This window comes from Lissotriton vulgaris, chromosome 5, assembly GCF_964263255.1.
Source record: "Lissotriton vulgaris chromosome 5, aLisVul1.2, whole genome shotgun sequence".
NCBI classification, from domain to species: Eukaryota; Metazoa; Chordata; class Amphibia; order Caudata; family Salamandridae; genus Lissotriton; species Lissotriton vulgaris.
This window is the reverse complement of record NC_141693.1, coordinates 717365796-717386137: the sequence shown is the minus strand read 5'-3', so window position 1 is coordinate 717386137 and position 20342 is coordinate 717365796.

Sequence of the window (20342 nt, the reverse complement as noted above, 5' to 3'; positions counted from 1 at the left end):
CACCCAGTCAAAAGATCTGGGTTTAATCCATCACCGTTCTTTAGCCCACTCTGCCACCCCAGTTCAGACATGGCTATATGCAAATCAGTCTGACCCTGTGCCTCATGGGAACAGTCCAGCCTGAACTGCCAAGCCATGTCTTCCCTGGAACGGAAACAAGCTTCAGAGGACCGGTTTCTGGCATTCCAGCCGTCCTCAGCCCGGCTTGCTTGAATCCAGTGGCAAAGTGAGCAAGGTACTCACGTCTGAGCATACCCTGCCACACTTATGGCGGCCAAAAGCGGTACAAAAGGGGGTGGTGATGGACGGAGCATCTGAATCAATCAAACACTCACACCCAGTCAAAAGATCTGGGTTTAATCCATCACCGTTCTTTAGCCCACTCTGCCACCCCAGTTCAGACATGGCTATATGCAAATCAGTCTGACCCTGTGCCTCATGGGAACAGTCCAGCCCGAACTGCCAAGCATGTCTTCCCTGGACCGGAAACAAGCTTCTGAGGACCGGTTTCTGGCATTCCAGCCGTCTTCAGCCCAGCTTGCTTGAATCCAGTGGCAAAGTGAGCAAGGGACTCACGTCTGAGCATACCCTGCCACACTTATGGTGGCCAAAAGCGGTACAAAAGAGGGTGGTGATGGACGGAGCATCTGAATCAATCAAACACTCACACCCAGTCAAAAGATCTGGGTTTAATCCATCACCGTTCTTTAGCCCACTCTGCCACCCCAGTTCAGACATGGCTATATGCAAATCAGTCTGACCCTGTGCCTCATGGGAACAGTCCAGCCCGAACTGCCAAGCCATGTCTTCCCTGGACCGGAAACAAGCTTCCGAGGACCGGTTTCTGGCATTCCAGCCGTCTTTAGCCAGGCTTGCTTGAATCCAGTGACAAAGTGAGCAAGGGACTCACGTCTGAGCATACCCTGCCACACTTATGGCAGCCAAAGCGGTACAAAAGGGGGTGGTGATGGACGGAGCATCTGAATCAATCAAACACTCACACCCAGTCAAAAGATCTGGGTTTAATCCATCACCGTTCTTTAGCCCACTCTGCCACCCCAGTTCAGACATGGCTATATGCAAATCATTCTGACCCTGTGCCTCATGGGAACAGTCCAGCCTGAACTGCCAAGCCATGTCTTCCCTGGACCGGAAACAAGCTTCAGAGGACCAGTTTCTGGCATTCCAGCCGTCTTCAGCCCGGCTTGCTTGAATCCAGTGGCAAAGTGAGCAAGGGACTCACGTCTGAGCATACCCTGCCACACTTATGGCGGCCAAAAGCGGTACAAGAGGGGGTGGTGATGGACGGAGCATCTGAATCAATCAAACACTCACACCCAGTCAAAAGATCTGGGTTTAATCCATCACCGTTCTTTAGCCCACTCTGCCACCCCAGTTCAGACATGGCTATATGCAAATCAGTCTGACCCTGTGCCTCATGGGAACAGTCCAGCCTGAACTGCCAAGCCATATCTTCCCTGGACCGGAATCAAGCTTCAGAGGACCGGTTTCTGGCATTCCAGCCGTCTTCAGCCCGGCTTGCTTGAATCCAGTGACAAAGTGAGCAAGGGACTCACGTCTGAGCATACCCTGCCACACTTATGGCGGCCAAAGCGGTACAAAAGGGGGTGGTGATGGACGGAGCCTCTGAATCAATCAAACACTCACACCCAGTCAAAAGATCTGTGTTTAATCCATCACCGTTCTTTAGCCTACTCTGCCACCCCTGTTCAGACATGGCTATATGCAAATCAGTCTGACCCTGTGCCTCATGGGAACAGTCCAGCCCGAACTGCCAAGCCATGTCTTCCCTGGACCGGAAACAAGCTTCTGAGGACCGGTTTCTGGCATTCCAGCCATCTTCAGCCCGGCTTGCTTGAATCCAGTGGCAAAGTGAGCAAGGGACTCACGTCTGAGCATACCCTGCCAAACTTATGGCGGCCAAAAGCGGTACAAAAGGGGGTGGGGATGGACGGAGCATCTGAATCAATCAAACACTCACACCCAGTCAAAAGATCTGGGTTTAATCCATCACCGTTCTTTAGCCCACTCTGCCACCCCAGTTCAGACATGGCTATATGCAAATCAGTTTGACCCTGTGCCTCATGGGAACAGTCCAGCCCGAACTGCCAAGCATGTCTTCCCTGGACCAGAAACAAGCTTCCGAGGACTGGTTTCTGGCATTCCAGCCGTCTTCAGCCCGGCTTGCTTGAATCCAGTGGCAAAGTGAGCAAGGGACTCACGTCTGAGCATACCCTGCCACACTTATGGCGGCAAAAAGCGGTACAAAAGGGGGTGGTGATGGACGGAGCATCTGAATCAATCAAACACTCACACCCAGTCAAAAGTTCTGGGTTTAATCCATCACCGTTCTTTAGCCCACTCTGCCACCCCAGTTCAGACATGGCTATATGTTATGTTATGTTATGTTATTAAAATTTCTATAGCGCACAGCTGCCCCAGCAAAGGGGCGTCCTGGCGCTTTGACAGATGCTGTAATATAACACACAAAAGGAATTAGCTAGAAACTGGAAAGAGGAAAGTTTTAATCGCCTGCCTGAAGGCGAACATATCCTCAAGAGCTCGAATGTGAACTGGGAGCGAGTTCCATAGGCCTGCCGCTAGCACCCTGAAAGAACGGCCACCCATCCTGCTCAACCTAAAGCGTGGACAGACAGCCAGATGAAGCCCCTCAGATCTTAAAGATCTCGACGGCACATAGGGCGTGAGTAGAGTGACAAGTGCCGGTGGCGAAGAAGTTTTCAAAATTTTGAAGGCCAGACACAGCGCCTTGAACATGATTCGCTGTCTGACCGGGAGCCAATGCAAGGCCGTGATGGTACCAGACACTGAACAGTGTCTGGGAAGGCCCACAATGGCTCGTGCCGCGGCGTTTTGTACTCTTTGGAGCCTAGAGGCCTCCGCTTGATTCACCCCTAACAACAGTGAACTGCCGTTGTCCAGCCTAGATAGTATTGAGGCCTGAACTACAAGCTGTCTGGTAGGGGGATCAAAGTACTTCAAGACTGGCCTAATACCACGCAATATTCCGTAGCACATGGCAGCCACCTTCTTGGTGTGGTCCCTGAAGGTGAGCGCTGAATCCACCCAGACTCCTAGATTTCTCACTCCAGCCACTGGAATAGGAGTGACACCAAGCTCTGACGGCCACCACTGGTTACCCCATAGCTCAGCGTGCTTCCCTAGGACCAATACCTCCGTTTTGGTGGCATTCAACTGGAGGCAGTTGGTGCGAAGCCAGCTGGCTACTGCCAAGAGACCCGCACGGAATCTCGGAGCTGCTACCTCGGGGTCTCCGCTAAGTGTCACCGCTAACATAACATAACATAACATAACATAGCTATATGCACATCAGTCTGACCCTGTGCCTCATGGGAAAAGTCCAGCCCGAACTGCCAAGCCATGTCTTCCCTGGACCGGAAGAAAGCTTCAGAGGACCGGTTTCTGGCATTCCAGCCGTCTTCAGCCCGGCTTGCTTGAATCCAGTGGCAAAGTGAGCAAGGGACTCACGTCTGAGCATACCCTGCCACACTTATGGCGGCCAAAAGCGGTACAAAAGGGGGTGGTGATGGACGGAGCATCTGAATCAATCAAACACTCACACCCAGTCAAAAGATCTGGGTTTAATCCATCACCGTTCTTTAGCCCACTCTGCCACCCCAGTTCAGACATGGCTATATGCAAATCATTCTGACCCTGTGCCTCATGGGAACAGTCCAGCCTGAACTGCCAAGCCATGTCTTCCCTGGACCGGAAACAAGCTTCAGAGGACCGGTTTCTGGCATTCCAGCCGTCTTCAGCCTGGCTTGCTTGAATCCAGTGGCAAAGTGAGCAAGGGACTCACGTCTGAGCATACCCTGCCACACTTATGGCGGCCAAAAGCGGTACAAAAGGGGGTGGTGATGGACGGAGCATCTGAATCAATCAAACACTCACACCCAGTCAAAAGATCTGGGTTTAATCCATCACCGTTCTTTAGCCCACTCTGCCACCCCAGTTCAGACATGGCTATATGCAAATCAGTCTGACCCTGTGCCTCATGGGAACAGTCCAGCCTGAACTGCCAAGCCATGTCTTCCCTGGACCGGAAACAAGCTTCAGAGGACCGGTTTCTGGCATTCCAGCCGTCTTCAGCCCGGCTTGCTTGAATCCAGTGGCAAAGTGAGCAAGGGACTCACGTCTGAGCATACCCTGCCACACTTATGGCGGCCATTAGCGGTACAAAAGGGGGTGGTGATGGACAGAGCATCTGAATCAATCAAACACTCACACCGAGTCAAAAGATCTGGGTTTAATCCATCACCGTTCTTTAGCCCACTCTGCCACCCCAGTTCAGACATGGCTATATGCAAATCAGTCTGACCCTGTGCCTCATGGGAACATTCCAGCCCAAACTGCCAAGCCATGTCTTCCCTGGACCGGAAACAAGCTTCCGAAGACCGGTTTCTGGCATTCCAGCCGTCTTCAGCCCGGCTTGCTTGAATCCAGTGACAAAGTGAGCAAGGGACTCACGTCTGAGCATACCCTGCCACACTTATGGCGGCCAAAGCGGTACAAAAGGGGGTGGTGATGGACGGAGCATCTGAATCAATCAAACACTCACACCCAGTCAAAAGATCTGGGTTTAATCCATCACCGTTCTTTAGCCCACTCTGCCACCCCAGTTCAGACATGGCTATATGCAAATCAGTTTGACCCTGTGCCTCATGGGAACAGTCCAGCCCGAACTGCCAAGCATGTCTTCCCTGGACCAGAAACAAGCTTCCGAGGACTGGTTTCTGGCATTCCAGCCGTCTTCAGCCCGGCTTGCTTGAATCCAGTGGCAAAGTGAGCAAGGGACTCACGTCTGAGCATACCCTGCCACACTTATGGCGGCAAAAAGCGGTACAAAAGGGGGTGGTGATGGACGGAGCATCTGAATCAATCAAACACTCACACCCAGTCAAAAGTTCTGGGTTTAATCCATCACCGTTCTTTAGCCCACTCTGCCACCCCAGTTCAGACATGGCTATATGTTATGTTATGTTATGTTATTAAAATTTCTATAGCGCACAGCTGCCCCAGCAAAGGGGCATCCTGGCGCTTTGACAGATGCTGTAACATAACACACAAAAGGAATTAGCTAGAAACTGGAAAGAGGAAAGTTTTAATCGCCTGCCTGAAGGCGAACATATCCTCAAGAGCTCGAATGTGAACTGGGAGCGAGTTCCATAGGCCTGCCGCTAGCACCCTGAAAGAACGGCCACCCATCCTGCTCAACCTAAAGCGTGGACAGACAGCCAGATGAAGCTCCTCAGATCTTAAAGATCTCGACGGCACATAGGGCGTGAGTAGAGTGACAAGTGCCGGTGGCGAAGAAGTTTTCAAAATTTTGAAGGCCAGACACAGCGCCTTGAACATGATTCGCTGTCTGACCGGGAGCCAATGCAAGGCCGTGATGGTACCAGACACTGAACAGTGTCTGGGAAGGCCCACAATGGCTCGTGCCGCGGCGTTTTGTACTCTTTGGAGCCTAGAGGCCTCCGCTTGATTCACCCCTAACAACAGTGAACTGCCGTTGTCCAGCCTAGATAGTATTGAGGCCTGAACTACAAGCTGTCTGGTAGGGGGATCAAAGTACTTCAAGACTGGCCTAATACCACGCAATATTCCGTAGCACGTGGCAGCCACCTTCTTGGTGTGGTCCCTGAAGGTGAGCACTGAATCCACCCAGACTCCTAGATTTCTCACTCCAGCCACTGGAATAGGAGTGACACCAAGCTCTGACGGCCACCACTAGTTACCCCATAGCTCAGCGTGCTTCCCTAGGACCAATACCTCCGTTTTGGTGGCATTCAACTGGAGGCAGTTGGTGCGAAGCCAGCTGGCTACTGCCAAGAGACCCGCACGGAATCTCGGAGCTGCTACCTCGGGGTCTCCGCTAAGTGTCACCGCTAACATAACATAACATAACATAACATAGCTATATGCACATCAGTCTGACCCTGTGCCTCATGGGAAAAGTCCAGCCCGAACTGCCAAGCCATGTCTTCCCTGGACCGGAAGAAAGCTTCAGAGGACCGGTTTCTGGCATTCCAGCCGTCTTCAGCCCGGCTTGCTTGAATCCAGTGGCAAAGTGAGCAAGGGACTCACGTCTGAGCATACCCTGCCACACTTATGGCGGCCAAAAGCGGTACAAAAGGGGGTGGTGATGGACGGAGCATCTGAATCAATCAAACACTCACACCCAGTCAAAAGATCTGGGTTTAATCCATCACCGTTCTTTAGCCCACTCTGCCACCCCAGTTCAGACATGGCTATATGCAAATCATTCTGACCCTGTGCCTCATGGGAACAGTCCAGCCTGAACTGCCAAGCCATGTCTTCCCTGGACCGGAAACAAGCTTCAGAGGACCGGTTTCTGGCATTCTAGCCGTCTTCAGCCTGGCTTGCTTGAATCCAGTGGCAAAGTGAGCAAGGGACTCACGTCTGAGCATACCCTGCCACACTTATGGCGGCCAAAAGCGGTACAAAAGGGGGTGGTGATGGACGGAGCATCTGAATCAATCAAACACTCACACCCAGTCAAAAGATCTGGGTTTAATCCATCACCGTTCTTTAGCCCACTCTGCCACCCCAGTTCAGACATGGCTATATGCAAATCAGTCTGACCCTGTGCCTCATGGGAACAGTCCAGCCTGAACTGCCAAGCCATGTCTTCCCTGGACCGGAAACAAGCTTCAGAGGACTGGTTTCTGGCATTCCAGCCGTCTTCAGCCCGGCTTGCTTGAATCCAGTGGCAAAGTGAGCAAGGGACTCACGTCTGAGCATACCCTGCCACACTTATGGCGGCCATTAGCGGTACAAAAGGGGGTGGTGATGGACAGAGCATCTGAATCAATCAAACACTCACACCGAGTCAAAAGATCTGGGTTTAATCCATCACCGTTCTTTAGCCCACTCTGCCACCCCAGTTCAGACATGGCTATATGCAAATCAGTCTGACCCTGTGCCTCATGGGAACAGTCCAGCCTGAACTGCCAAGCCATGTCTTCCCTGGAACGGAAACAAGCTTCAGAGGACCGGTTTCTGGCATTCCAGCCGTCCTCAGCCCGGCTTGCTTGAATCCAGTGGCAAAGTGAGCAAGGTACTCACGTCTGAGCATACCCTGCCACACTTATGGCGGCCAAAAGCGGTACAAAAGGGGGTGGTGATGGACGGAGCATCTGAATCAATCAAACACTCACACCCAGTCAAAAGATCTGGGTTTAATCCATCACCGTTCTTTAGCCCACTCTGCCACCCCAGTTCAGACATGGCTATATGCAAATCAGTCTGACCCTGTGCCTCATGGGAACAGTCCAGCCCGAACTGCCAAGCATGTCTTCCCTGGACCGGAAACAAGCTTCTGAGGACCGGTTTCTGGCATTCCAGCCGTCTTCAGCCCAGCTTGCTTGAATCCAGTGGCAAAGTGAGCAAGGGACTCACGTCTGAGCATACCCTGCCACACTTATGGTGGCCAAAAGCGGTACAAAAGAGGGTGGTGATGGACGGAGCATCTGAATCAATCAAACACTCACACCCAGTCAAAAGATCTGGGTTTAATCCATCACCGTTCTTTAGCCCACTCTGCCACCCCAGTTCAGACATGGCTATATGCAAATCAGTCTGACCCTGTGCCTCATGGGAACAGTCCAGCCCGAACTGCCAAGCCATGTCTTCCCTGGACCGGAAACAAGCTTCCGAGGACCGGTTTCTGGCATTCCAGCCGTCTTTAGCCAGGCTTGCTTGAATCCAGTGACAAAGTGAGCAAGGGACTCACGTCTGAGCATACCCTGCCACACTTATGGCAGCCAAAGCGGTACAAAAGGGGGTGGTGATGGACGGAGCATCTGAATCAATCAAACACTCACACCCAGTCAAAAGATCTGGGTTTAATCCATCACCGTTCTTTAGCCCACTCTGCCACCCCAGTTCAGACATGGCTATATGCAAATCATTCTGACCCTGTGCCTCATGGGAACAGTCCAGCCTGAACTGCCAAGCCATGTCTTCCCTGGACCGGAAACAAGCTTCAGAGGACCAGTTTCTGGCATTCCAGCCGTCTTCAGCCCGGCTTGCTTGAATCCAGTGGCAAAGTGAGCAAGGGACTCACGTCTGAGCATACCCTGCCACACTTATGGCGGCCAAAAGCGGTACAAGAGGGGGTGGTGATGGACGGAGCATCTGAATCAATCAAACACTCACACCCAGTCAAAAGATCTGGGTTTAATCCATCACCGTTCTTTAGCCCACTCTGCCACCCCAGTTCAGACATGGCTATATGCAAATCAGTCTGACCCTGTGCCTCATGGGAACAGTCCAGCCTGAACTGCCAAGCCATATCTTCCCTGGACCGGAATCAAGCTTCAGAGGACCGGTTTCTGGCATTCCAGCCGTCTTCAGCCCGGCTTGCTTGAATCCAGTGACAAAGTGAGCAAGGGACTCACGTCTGAGCATACCCTGCCACACTTATGGCGGCCAAAGCGGTACAAAAGGGGGTGGTGATGGACGGAGCCTCTGAATCAATCAAACACTCACACCCAGTCAAAAGATCTGTGTTTAATCCATCACCGTTCTTTAGCCTACTCTGCCACCCCTGTTCAGACATGGCTATATGCAAATCAGTCTGACCCTGTGCCTCATGGGAACAGTCCAGCCCGAACTGCCAAGCCATGTCTTCCCTGGACCGGAAACAAGCTTCTGAGGACCGGTTTCTGGCATTCCAGCCATCTTCAGCCCGGCTTGCTTGAATCCAGTGGCAAAGTGAGCAAGGGACTCACGTCTGAGCATACCCTGCCAAACTTATGGCGGCCAAAAGCGGTACAAAAGGGGGTGGGGATGGACGGAGCATCTGAATCAATCAAACACTCACACCCAGTCAAAAGATCTGGGTTTAATCCATCACCGTTCTTTAGCCCACTCTGCCACCCCAGTTCAGACATGGCTATATGCAAATCAGTTTGACCCTGTGCCTCATGGGAACAGTCCAGCCCGAACTGCCAAGCATGTCTTCCCTGGACCAGAAACAAGCTTCCGAGGACTGGTTTCTGGCATTCCAGCCGTCTTCAGCCCGGCTTGCTTGAATCCAGTGGCAAAGTGAGCAAGGGACTCACGTCTGAGCATACCCTGCCACACTTATGGCGGCAAAAAGCGGTACAAAAGGGGGTGGTGATGGACGGAGCATCTGAATCAATCAAACACTCACACCCAGTCAAAAGTTCTGGGTTTAATCCATCACCGTTCTTTAGCCCACTCTGCCACCCCAGTTCAGACATGGCTATATGTTATGTTATGTTATGTTATTAAAATTTCTATAGCGCACAGCTGCCCCAGCAAAGGGGCGTCCTGGCGCTTTGACAGATGCTGTAATATAACACACAAAAGGAATTAGCTAGAAACTGGAAAGAGGAAAGTTTTAATCGCCTGCCTGAAGGCGAACATATCCTCAAGAGCTCGAATGTGAACTGGGAGCGAGTTCCATAGGCCTGCCGCTAGCACCCTGAAAGAACGGCCACCCATCCTGCTCAACCTAAAGCGTGGACAGACAGCCAGATGAAGCCCCTCAGATCTTAAAGATCTCGACGGCACATAGGGCGTGAGTAGAGTGACAAGTGCCGGTGGCGAAGAAGTTTTCAAAATTTTGAAGGCCAGACACAGCGCCTTGAACATGATTCGCTGTCTGACCGGGAGCCAATGCAAGGCCGTGATGGTACCAGACACTGAACAGTGTCTGGGAAGGCCCACAATGGCTCGTGCCGCGGCGTTTTGTACTCTTTGGAGCCTAGAGGCCTCCGCTTGATTCACCCCTAACAACAGTGAACTGCCGTTGTCCAGCCTAGATAGTATTGAGGCCTGAACTACAAGCTGTCTGGTAGGGGGATCAAAGTACTTCAAGACTGGCCTAATACCACGCAATATTCCGTAGCACATGGCAGCCACCTTCTTGGTGTGGTCCCTGAAGGTGAGCGCTGAATCCACCCAGACTCCTAGATTTCTCACTCCAGCCACTGGAATAGGAGTGACACCAAGCTCTGACGGCCACCACTGGTTACCCCATAGCTCAGCGTGCTTCCCTAGGACCAATACCTCCGTTTTGGTGGCATTCAACTGGAGGCAGTTGGTGCGAAGCCAGCTGGCTACTGCCAAGAGACCCGCACGGAATCTCGGAGCTGCTACCTCGGGGTCTCCGCTAAGTGTCACCGCTAACATAACATAACATAACATAACATAGCTATATGCACATCAGTCTGACCCTGTGCCTCATGGGAAAAGTCCAGCCCGAACTGCCAAGCCATGTCTTCCCTGGACCGGAAGAAAGCTTCAGAGGACCGGTTTCTGGCATTCCAGCCGTCTTCAGCCCGGCTTGCTTGAATCCAGTGGCAAAGTGAGCAAGGGACTCACGTCTGAGCATACCCTGCCACACTTATGGCGGCCAAAAGCGGTACAAAAGGGGGTGGTGATGGACGGAGCATCTGAATCAATCAAACACTCACACCCAGTCAAAAGATCTGGGTTTAATCCATCACCGTTCTTTAGCCCACTCTGCCACCCCAGTTCAGACATGGCTATATGCAAATCATTCTGACCCTGTGCCTCATGGGAACAGTCCAGCCTGAACTGCCAAGCCATGTCTTCCCTGGACCGGAAACAAGCTTCAGAGGACCGGTTTCTGGCATTCCAGCCGTCTTCAGCCTGGCTTGCTTGAATCCAGTGGCAAAGTGAGCAAGGGACTCACGTCTGAGCATACCCTGCCACACTTATGGCGGCCAAAAGCGGTACAAAAGGGGGTGGTGATGGACGGAGCATCTGAATCAATCAAACACTCACACCCAGTCAAAAGATCTGGGTTTAATCCATCACCGTTCTTTAGCCCACTCTGCCACCCCAGTTCAGACATGGCTATATGCAAATCAGTCTGACCCTGTGCCTCATGGGAACAGTCCAGCCTGAACTGCCAAGCCATGTCTTCCCTGGACCGGAAACAAGCTTCAGAGGACCGGTTTCTGGCATTCCAGCCGTCTTCAGCCCGGCTTGCTTGAATCCAGTGGCAAAGTGAGCAAGGGACTCACGTCTGAGCATACCCTGCCACACTTATGGCGGCCATTAGCGGTACAAAAGGGGGTGGTGATGGACAGAGCATCTGAATCAATCAAACACTCACACCGAGTCAAAAGATCTGGGTTTAATCCATCACCGTTCTTTAGCCCACTCTGCCACCCCAGTTCAGACATGGCTATATGCAAATCAGTCTGACCCTGTGCCTCATGGGAACATTCCAGCCCAAACTGCCAAGCCATGTCTTCCCTGGACCGGAAACAAGCTTCCGAAGACCGGTTTCTGGCATTCCAGCCGTCTTCAGCCCGGCTTGCTTGAATCCAGTGACAAAGTGAGCAAGGGACTCACGTCTGAGCATACCCTGCCACACTTATGGCGGCCAAAGCGGTACAAAAGGGGGTGGTGATGGACGGAGCATCTGAATCAATCAAACACTCACACCCAGTCAAAAGATCTGGGTTTAATCCATCACCGTTCTTTAGCCCACTCTGCCACCCCAGTTCAGACATGGCTATATGCAAATCAGTTTGACCCTGTGCCTCATGGGAACAGTCCAGCCCGAACTGCCAAGCATGTCTTCCCTGGACCAGAAACAAGCTTCCGAGGACTGGTTTCTGGCATTCCAGCCGTCTTCAGCCCGGCTTGCTTGAATCCAGTGGCAAAGTGAGCAAGGGACTCACGTCTGAGCATACCCTGCCACACTTATGGCGGCAAAAAGCGGTACAAAAGGGGGTGGTGATGGACGGAGCATCTGAATCAATCAAACACTCACACCCAGTCAAAAGTTCTGGGTTTAATCCATCACCGTTCTTTAGCCCACTCTGCCACCCCAGTTCAGACATGGCTATATGTTATGTTATGTTATGTTATTAAAATTTCTATAGCGCACAGCTGCCCCAGCAAAGGGGCATCCTGGCGCTTTGACAGATGCTGTAACATAACACACAAAAGGAATTAGCTAGAAACTGGAAAGAGGAAAGTTTTAATCGCCTGCCTGAAGGCGAACATATCCTCAAGAGCTCGAATGTGAACTGGGAGCGAGTTCCATAGGCCTGCCGCTAGCACCCTGAAAGAACGGCCACCCATCCTGCTCAACCTAAAGCGTGGACAGACAGCCAGATGAAGCCCCTCAGATCTTAAAGATCTCGACGGCACATAGGGCGTGAGTAGAGTGACAAGTGCCGGTGGCGAAGAAGTTTTCAAAATTTTGAAGGCCAGACACAGCGCCTTGAACATGATTCGCTGTCTGACCGGGAGCCAATGCAAGGCCGTGATGGTACCAGACACTGAACAGTGTCTGGGAAGGCCCACAATGGCTCGTGCCGCGGCGTTTTGTACTCTTTGGAGCCTAGAGGCCTCCGCTTGATTCACCCCTAACAACAGTGAACTGCCGTTGTCCAGCCTAGATAGTATTGAGGCCTGAACTACAAGCTGTCTGGTAGGGGGATCAAAGTACTTCAAGACTGGCCTAATACCACGCAATATTCCGTAGCACGTGGCAGCCACCTTCTTGGTGTGGTCCCTGAAGGTGAGCACTGAATCCACCCAGACTCCTAGATTTCTCACTCCAGCCACTGGAATAGGAGTGACACCAAGCTCTGACGGCCACCACTAGTTACCCCATAGCTCAGCGTGCTTCCCTAGGACCAATACCTCCGTTTTGGTGGCATTCAACTGGAGGCAGTTGGTGCGAAGCCAGCTGGCTACTGCCAAGAGACCCGCACGGAATCTCGGAGCTGCTACCTCGGGGTCTCCGCTAAGTGTCACCGCTAACATAACATAACATAACATAACATAGCTATATGCACATCAGTCTGACCCTGTGCCTCATGGGAAAAGTCCAGCCCGAACTGCCAAGCCATGTCTTCCCTGGACCGGAAGAAAGCTTCAGAGGACCGGTTTCTGGCATTCCAGCCGTCTTCAGCCCGGCTTGCTTGAATCCAGTGGCAAAGTGAGCAAGGGACTCACGTCTGAGCATACCCTGCCACACTTATGGCGGCCAAAAGCGGTACAAAAGGGGGTGGTGATGGACGGAGCATCTGAATCAATCAAACACTCACACCCAGTCAAAAGATCTGGGTTTAATCCATCACCGTTCTTTAGCCCACTCTGCCACCCCAGTTCAGACATGGCTATATGCAAATCATTCTGACCCTGTGCCTCATGGGAACAGTCCAGCCTGAACTGCCAAGCCATGTCTTCCCTGGACCGGAAACAAGCTTCAGAGGACCGGTTTCTGGCATTCCAGCCGTCTTCAGCCTGGCTTGCTTGAATCCAGTGGCAAAGTGAGCAAGGGACTCACGTCTGAGCATACCCTGCCACACTTATGGCGGCCAAAAGCGGTACAAAAGGGGGTGGTGATGGACGGAGCATCTGAATCAATCAAACACTCACACCCAGTCAAAAGATCTGGGTTTAATCCATCACCGTTCTTTAGCCCACTCTGCCACCCCAGTTCAGACATGGCTATATGCAAATCAGTCTGACCCTGTGCCTCATGGGAACAGTCCAGCCTGAACTGCCAAGCCATGTCTTCCCTGGACCGGAAACAAGCTTCAGAGGACCGGTTTCTGGCATTCCAGCCGTCTTCAGCCCGGCTTGCTTGAATCCAGTGGCAAAGTGAGCAAGGGACTCACGTCTGAGCATACCCTGCCACACTTATGGCGGCCATTAGCGGTACAAAAGGGGGTGGTGATGGACAGAGCATCTGAATCAATCAAACACTCACACCGAGTCAAAAGATCTGGGTTTAATCCATCACCGTTCTTTAGCCCACTCTGCCACCCCAGTTCAGACATGGCTATATGCAAATCAGTCTGACCCTGTGCCTCATGGGAACATTCCAGCCCAAACTGCCAAGCCATGTCTTCCCTGGACCGGAAACAAGCTTCCGAAGACCGGTTTCTGGCATTCCAGCCGTCTTCAGCCCGGCTTGCTTGAATCCAGTGACAAAGTGAGCAAGGGACTCACGTCTGAGCATACCCTGCCACACTTATGGCGGCCAAAGCGGTACAAAAGGGGGTGGTGATGGACGGAGCATCTGAATCAATCAAACACTCACACCCAGTCAAAAGATCTGGGTTTAATCCATCACCGTTCTTTAGCCCACTCTGCCACCCCAGTTCAGACATGGCTATATGCAAATCAGTCTGACCCTGTGCCTCATGGGAACAGTCCAGCCCGAACTGCCAGGCATGTCTTCCCTGGACCGGAAACACGTTTCCGAGGACCGGTTTCTGGCATTCCAGCCGTCTTCAGCCCGGCTTGCTTGAATCCAGTGGCAAAGTGAGCAAGGGACTCACGTCTGAGCATACCCTGCCACACTTATGGCGGCCAAAAGCGGTACAAAAGAGGCTGGTGATGGACGGAGTATCTGAATAAATCAAACACTCACACCCAGTCAAAAGATCTGTGTTTAATCCATCACCGTTCTTTAGCCTACTCTGCCACCCCTGTTCAGACATGGCTATATGCAAATCAGTCTGACCCTGTGCCTCATGGGAACAGTCCAGCCCGAACTGCCAAGCCATGTCTTCCCTGGACCAGAAACAAGCTTCCGAGGACCGGTTTCTGGCATTCCAGCCGTCTTCAGCCCGGCCTGCTTGAATCCAGTGGCAAAGTGAGCAAGGGACTCACGTCTGAGCATACCCTGCCACACTTATGGCGGCCAAAAGCGGTACAAAAGGGGGTGGTGATGGACGGAGCATCTGAATCAATCAAACACTCACACCCAGTCAAAAGATCTGGGTTTAATCCATCACCGTTCTTTAGCCCACTCTGCCACCCCAGTTCAGACATGGCTATATGCAAATCAGTCTGACCCTGTGCCTCATGGGAGCAGTCCAGCCCGAACTGCCAAGCCATGTCTTCCCTGGACCGGAAACAAGTTTCAGAGGACCGGTTTCTGGCATTCCAGCCGTCTTCAGCCCGGCTTGCTTGAATCCAGTGGCAAAGTGAGCAAGGGACTCACGTCTGAGCATACCCTGCCACACTTATGGCGGCCATAAGCGGTACAAAAGGGGGTGGTGATGGACGGAGCATCTGAATCAATCAAACACTCACACCCAGTCAAAAGATCTGGGTTTAATCCATCACCGTTCTTTACCCCACTCTGCCACCCCAGTTCAGACATGGCTATATGCAAATCAGTCTGACCCTGTGCCTCATGGGAACAGTCCAGCCCGAACTGCCAAGCCATGTCTTCCCTGGACCGGAAACAAGCTTCAGAGGACCGGTTTCTGGCATTCCAGCCGTCTTCAGCCCGGCTTGCTTGAATCCAGTGGCAAAGTGAGCAAGGGACTCACATCTGAGCACACCCTGCCACACTTATGGCGGCCAAAAGCGGTACAAAAGGGGGTGGTGATGGACGGAGCATCTGAATCAATCAAACACTCACACCCAGTCAAAAGATCTGGGTTTAATCCATCACCGTTCTTTAGCCCACTCTGCCACCCCAGTTCAGACATGGCTATATGCAAATCAGTCTGACCCTGTGCCTCATGGGAACAGTCCAGCCCGAACTGCCAAGCATGTCTTCCCTGGACCGGAAACAAGCTTCCGAGGACCGGTTTCTGGCATTCCAGCCGTCTTCAGCCCGGCTTGCTTGAATCCAGTGGCAAAGTGAGCAAGGGACTCACGTCTGAGCATACCCTGCCACACTTATGGCGGCCAAAAGCGGTACAAAAGAGGGTGGTGATGGACGGAGTATCTGAATCAATCAAACACTCACACCCAGTCAAAAGATCTGTGTTTAATCCATCACCGTTCTTTAGCCTACTCTGCCACCCCTGTTCAGACATGGCTTTATGCAAATCAGTCTGACCCTGTGCCTCATGGGAACAGTCCAGCCCGAACTGCCAAGCCATGTCTTCCCTGGACCGGAAACAAGCTTCTGAGGACCGGTTTCTGGCATTCCAGCCGTCTTCAGCCCCGCTTGCTTGAATCCAGTGGCAAAGTGAGCAAGGGACTCACGTCTGAGCATACCCTGCCACACTTATGGCGGCCAAAATCGGTACAAAAGGGGGTGGTGATGGACGGAGCATCTGAATCAATCAAACACTCACACCCAGTCAAAAGATCTGGGTTTAATCCATCTGTGGAAAAGTCAGCCCATATGACAACCGATGCCCAGGCTGCTGGCGCAAGACACCTCTTAGTTCCCATCCCGAATAGTTACCAAATAAAGAGACGGGCGCTGGAAGCAGGGATACAAGAACAGAGTTTATTTCTCAGGAGGAGAGCCTGTCATTTCAGACACGAAACAAGGTGTCATCGGGAGGTGCTCTAACAAGTTCTCTGAGGCATCGCCTTTTATACATCACATACATTCCTTATTACAATAGTGACATTGTGAAGCAAGGAAAAGACATCCCCGACCCCTCCCCATTCTGGCGCAATCCAACACGTGGCTACAGTACAGGTCCTCACACCATACAATAGGAGGGGGCTATTGCTCAGCTGAGTGTTCCGCTGATTTCTTTGGAATGTGTGCGCCTGATCGATTCTCGGAGGGGTGGGGAGGTCGTGATCAATAGTAGCTCTTTTGAAGAGGGGCGAGTGCATACAGTGGTGGGCAACAAACTGTATCCTCAGGCGAAGGAGATGACCAGTGGTCCGTGCGGACAATCGGGCTCAGTGGAGGGGTCATCAAGGGAGGGGTATTCATAGGAAGAAGGGAGGTGATAGTCAGGCACGGGGTGTGATTCCCAGGGGCAGAGTCGCACGGAAGGAGAGGTCTTATGACCCGTACATGAGAGAGCGGGGGCAGTCAGGTACAGCTGGAGGGGTTATGTCAGCTGAGACGAAGGATGCTTCTTCAAGAGAAAACGGGGGGTGCGTGGGTCAAGCAGGAGGGTTACTTTTCAGAGCAGGGTCGCGCAGAGGGAGAGGGCTTTATGGTCAGTGCATGTGAGAGTGGGAGGGCGGGGTGTTCAAATGCGCGCAGGAGGGAAGCCGGGGATTCCAATGAGCGGGCAAAAAGGCCATGGTGCCTAAAATGGCTGTCATGTATATATGGGCACGGGCTTTTACTAGCGGGCATGGTGCGGTCAACGTTTCACGGTATTCATGGTGCCTACAGGGAGGGGAATGGGAGAAGGCAAATGAACGCCGCTTATGTACATTAATATTGCTAATTTCCACAGTCGCCGCTTTTAACATAAGTAAATTCATTTCCTAACTAATGGGCGTACATATAATACATGTGTGGACGATGAGATAGCGTTTGTCATATACCAGTGAATTGCATATAACCATGGCACAATCAATGCGGTTGGTGGAAGGCAGCACATATGAATTCACAGTTGCTGGGTTACTTATACAAGCCTAGAGATCAACATACTACATAGTATAAATGTTCTGACTTTCTCTTCGGTGGCATCAATGTACAGTTTTTAAAAGGGACCGAAAAACATTTTGAAAGCAATACAAAGTGGTTGAGGGCGGAATTCAGTTCGACACAAGTAATTTAGTCAAATTGATGGGTGTCTTCGTCACAGTGTCTTTTTAGCAGTAAGCCATCACTGGTAGGCTCTAGTCCGTTTTCTCTTTTGTTGGCGCTGTTGAGCACCGGCGGTGGAGCTATAGGTCCAGCTCGGATCTAACCTTACGCGTTGCAGGGTGCGGTCAGTCCTCTGCTGTCAGACCACAGTCCTGTTCCCTAACCAATTCTTTAAGGGTGCCTTATGCTCGGCACTTGTATTTCCTTTTTTTTTTTCTTCTGTGGCACACCCCATTTCCATCTGAATGCTGTTCCTCTCGTCTGAGTCAAAAAGTCATGTAGAAAAGAGGGGGTGTTGGATAGTCGAGGGAAGAGAGGGCGGAGTGGGGTCAGATCTTTTCTTAGACACATCAAGGGACCAAGGGAGCAAAGGAAAACGAGCAGGCAGGCCCATCAATCGGGCCCAAAAAGGGGGCGAAGACTTCAGGCACACGTGGGTTAGCAGACAGAGGGCTTCAGGGCAGCCCTTCAACCTTTTATTTTCCACGTTTGAGATTGCTGTCTCGTCCCGTATCTTGTTGCTCTGCAGCTCCACCTTTGGTCGAGGTCACATGTGTCTCAAGATCTGCAGCCAGGCTGTACGTCACGTCCGACCCTTCTCCTCCGATGATCGTATATCTTTGAATGGGTACAAAACAAGTTTTAGAGAACTGGCAGGAGAAGACATTTATGCATTTGAATTCTGCCCTCAATCCTACGCACTTGGGGACATGTTCATCGGTCATAGTCAGAGGTTATTACCATAAAGTATGTATGTAGGCATTTCTACTGAGTTTGTACTAAGTCTATTTGTCGTTCATTCATGACATATGCGGAGAGAAGTCAGACTCCTATCAACTGCGCATTCCATCAAACTCGTAATTTGGAACCTTCAATAGAGACTCGTTTGCTAACCCGAGTCCTAACAATCTTACATTTTTCCTCCAGAACCGGCTAATTCTTGAGCGGGGGTCGTTACTAACAACTAGCATCATGAGAGAGGGACAGAGGCTAAACATTCTTTTCCCGGAGAGCAACGGTTAATCAGGGTCATCAGTTATTCTTCAAGGACAGCTGATATGGAGCAGGGGTCAGGGAGAGGCGGGGACGCTTTGGACATTCGCGCTTGAGTGCAGAGGGGTGAGACAATCTGGGCATTGGGGATCAATCTGGACATTGGGGCTTGTATATCTAACGAACTGAAAAATAGGATGCCATTGACATATAGTCCCCCTATAAAAGGGCCAGATTATGGGACATCAGCCGTCTTACCTGTCCCTTCCTTCTTAGCCAATTCAAGTTCTTTCATTTTGCAGAAAGGAGAGGTAGTAATATGGCGAGCTGCAATCATTTTAGTTTCTGTTAATTTTGCTGAACACCTTCGCGTTCAAAAAAGGACCCAATAAGACTGGTGCCGGCTGGGCACAATGTTATCATACAAAAAGGGAGAGGGAGCAGGGGGACTCTCATAGAGAGTGAGAGTCGTCCGCATTCTAAATAAACCATTCGGTACACGTATGACATGTAGAAAGGTAGAGAGAGAGAGAGAGAGAGAGAAACGTGTACGGTAATAGGTCATTTAGTGCGCTCACAACACAGAACGGCAGGGGTCAGGTAACACGGAAACGCAAACAGAGGGAAGACATAAACCCATACATTACATACACACAAACTCAGACAAGGGAAGACAGTACGTGTGTTACAAAAAAAATTCACGACAAAACATAGAACAGTTATTGGCCAAAAAGATCTCTTTCTGCATGCTGCGCATCTTTAGTATCCTATTTATCTACGTTCTGAGCTCTTTTTACCTTTTTCCTCCTTTTCCTTTCGTTTGCCATCTTTGCGAGTGTTCTCGGTTGCTAATACTTACACCTTGGCCAGTTGGTCAGGAATTAACCTGGTCGGGCTACTACTCACGGAGGGATCTTTGAATCATTTTTCCTTTTCTCCCTTTGGCGAAAAGGTTCTCCAGGCTGAGGCAACGGAGGGCATTAATCGGGAGAACAGTGGGACGGCTTAGCTATATCTATGAGGGTGCGAGAAGGAGGTGGTACATTTTTAAACATTAGCTACATTTTTAGTCTTCCAGACGGGCGGTGCTTAGGGAAACCTTAACCCGTAACTTTCATTGTCCTTTCCCTATCTAGTTAAACGTCATAGTTGTATTATCTGGCGTGCTGGTTCGAGTCATATTTTGTCATATCGTACTAACTCGTCGAGTATCTACGTCAGTCCATCCTCCCAATCACTAGGTTCTGAAGGAGGAACAGTCATGTCTAAGTAAGGGGGGTGCTACGTCTTACAAAGCTCGTCATGTATAAGCACTATGCTCAAATTCCCTACTCCCCCGTCCGTCGGTCGTTCGGTCATCACTCCTCCAAACTTCTCCTCCAAACTTCAGCCGATGTTCCGACGTGACCTGCAGATGGGAGGAGAAAGAAGGGGGGGGTGGGGGCAACATTCAAACCACATCAGCGCGCATAAATCCAAAAATGTTTTTACTTACCACATACTCGGCCTATCCCCACTGGGTGCATTCTCTACCATCTCGGCGTTTAAGCCCAGAGGGGCCAGTAGTGTTAGAAACATAATAATTGGCGTTCTGCGTATCCGCATGAATCACTCGAGCGTGGTCTTTTAGATCATGCGCAAGGGTGGTGGTCAGGTGGCATTTCTTCGGTATCGCTTAAGGGCGTCTAGAACGTTTTTCCTGTTGCCTGTGGTATATAATGTAACGGCTTAAGTATTGGGCTTTTTAACGTTC